This window comes from Octopus bimaculoides, chromosome 8, assembly GCF_001194135.2.
Source record: "Octopus bimaculoides isolate UCB-OBI-ISO-001 chromosome 8, ASM119413v2, whole genome shotgun sequence".
Taxonomy (NCBI): Eukaryota; Metazoa; Mollusca; class Cephalopoda; order Octopoda; family Octopodidae; genus Octopus; species Octopus bimaculoides.
The window spans coordinates 36,991,455-36,994,606 of record NC_068988.1 but is presented as its reverse complement, the minus strand read 5'-3'; positions in this window follow the sequence as shown (position 1 = coordinate 36,994,606).

Below are 3,152 nucleotides of genomic sequence, written 5' to 3'. Positions count from 1 at the left end.
TATATGTGTGTGTGTGTGTGTGCGTGTGTGTGTGTGTGTGTGTGTGTATGTGTGTGTTTGCGTGTGTGTGTGTGTTTGTCCCCTACCATCATTTGCTAACCGATGTCGGTGTATTTACGTTCCTGTAACTTAGCGGTTCGGAAAAAAGAGACCGATAGAATACGTACTAGGCTTACGACGAATAAGTCCTGGTGTCGATTCTTTGGAATAAAGGCAATGCTCCAGCATGGCAGCAGTTAAATGACTGAAACAAGTAAAAGAATATATGTATGTATACGGAATGTGGTAGAACATTCAAATACTGGTTCATTCTATGTTAAACATTTAAGTCTGTGTTTAATGTGAGCTATTTTCTGTACTGGTAATTTATGTTCGGTTTAGAACATTTATATTCTGCTTTTATTTTATCTGGCAATCGTCTTAAGACTGCGCATGTGATGTGAAAAGATATGGAACTAATCTCCGAGAAAGAAAAACTTGTTCGATGATATCGGTGATCGTAAAGTACTCTAAAGAAATTATACCTGGCCCCACCAAATCTAAAATGGGTCCTCATGTCAGATATTGATTCTATCATTAAGCAGACAAAATTTACAAAACTGAAAGATGATGAATTTTCATGTGAAGAAACCCGTTAAAATATATTTGACATTTAACATAAAAAAGGAAAAGGACTTTTGTCAACTTCGTCGATGAATACTACAGGATTGCGATCCCTGTTTGTTGAATTAACGTAAAAGTAACTGAATATACATACCATTGTTACAAATATTTTCCCCGCATCACAGAGTATAAAGGAACTTGTTGACTGAATTACAGGAGAGGGGGGTCACACGTGAAATTACTGTTTATTATTTCTTTACTGCCCACAAGAGACTACACACAGAGGGGACAAACAAGGACAAGACAAACGGACTAAGTCGATTATATCGACCCCAGTGCGTAACTAGTACTTATTTAATCGACCCCGAAAGGATGAAAGGCAAAGCCGACCTCGGCGGAATTTGAACTCAGAACGTAGCGGCAGACGAAATACTAATTTCTTTATTGCCCACCAGGGGCTAAACATAGATATGGATAGAACAACTGATGGGATCAGTAAATCGGTATGATTTTACACAAAATATGACTTTTAACAATTAGATAAAATATATAAAAAATCGAATGAAATTAACAATACAGGGACAATATAATTGAAGCGATGATCAGGACACGCTCCGACCCCACAAGCTCCGGTCTATTGCTGGCACCTTTTTTGTTCTTTTTTTTTTCGTCTATTCACACGGTTCCTTGCATACACAACACTCGTGCAACATGCTTCCATCTCTTTTGGAACGTACACTCCGACTGACATCTCTTCTCGAGCCACACCATCCTTTTCAAATGAAAAGTAAAAAATGATCGTAAATTGTGGCCAGAGATAAAGTTGCCTGTCTTAATTCCTTTTATCCTAGTCTTCCATACTGCCTCTTTCGCTATTGCTACAACCGTAAGAAAACAATTCTTACCTTCGTTTGTTAAAACTCCCGGTGGGTCAATTTTTATAATTGACTCAGTCGACAGCTGTTCTCTTCCTTCGCCGGACAACAGGTGTTCAGCATAAGCTCACATTTCAGATATCTCCGGACACTGAACAAAAGCGTGAGGGACGGTTTCCCTGTCTCCCCCGCATCTTGAACAGGTCGACGACTGAAGCTTACCGTGTTTTGCGAGCTTATCCCAAACGGGAACGGCACCTCTGTAGCATTGCCCGTCTGTAATCTAATGGTTTGGTTTTATCACTGACAGTGCCATGCTCATTCTACTTGAGAATTTCATTAAAGGTGAGGGTAGTGGTGGAATGTCATTCAATGAGCAGGTAGTTCAATTGGTTAATCAACTAAAACCTTATTAACCCCCCCCCCCCAAAAAAAAAAACCCCAGCAGAGATTTATAAAAGGTTGTTATGGTAACTGTAATCCAAACGACAATGAAGAATCTCCTATGATACAGTCAGCCTATACAGGGTTACTAAGGAGTAACAAAGAGCGACGTCAGAAGTGAAGGACTCGTCATTAAGAGCTTAGTTTAACTAGTGATAGCAGGTAAGAAATATCTGATAAACAGTTTCACTCAGATGCATTGAGCAGTAGAAGCGATAGAATGAAAACAGTTATGTGAAGAAGAGTTATCATTTAACATCCATGCTCCATTGCTGATAAAGGTTGGATGGTTTTACAGATTTCAATGGGAGAAAAAGCTGCACCATTTTCCAATGTGTACTTTGGCATGGTTTCTAAGGCTGGATTATCTTAAAACAAATCAGTTTACAACACAGATTGGATGCTTTTTTTTTTGTGCCACCAGTCCGACTGAGGTCACCATGCAGCTCACAAGATTATGAAACTGGAAAGAGGAGGTCAGCAAAATTGAACTTGTGATTATTGCAAAATGAACCAATTTACAAATCAGTTATGCGGAGTCAATAATGGACTTCAATACTAAACATATATGAGCACACAAATATACATATGCACATATACATACACCCTACATACAATTTTGTAATGATTTGTGTATAAGGATCAAATTAATGCGTTGCCCACCATCCATCAGATCGTCATTTTCTTGTACAAGTGCACAAGTGCGCTACACGTCAGATAAGCAAATGATTGCAAAGCATTACCGTACATCTGGCTGCCATTTCCAGGGTGAAGAGATTGGTAGGGCTTACGGTAACGTTTATATGCATCCACTTCTAGTTGCATATTGTTGACTTTTTGCACACTTCAACTTCCAACATCACAATTATTACGCACTTCTGGGCCCCCAGAAACAACTATCGTACCTAAAATACTATGCTCTCTCCCATTAGTTTTCTGTATCTGTTGAACTTCGTGTAAATATGTTATGCAAATATATAAAAATATTTGTGCTTATACATGAATGTTCATTTGCATATTTTCAGTTTTTGGTTCTCTCTGTCTTTATATATCTCTATATATATATATATTTACATGTGTATATGTATGTATATTTCATATATTGCATCAATATTTTCCTCTTTGTCTTTCTCTCTGTCTGTCTGTCTGTCTGTCTGTCTGTCTGTCTGTCTGTCTGTCTGTCTCTCTCTCTCTCTCTCTCTCTCTCTCTCTCTCTCTCTCTCTCTCTCT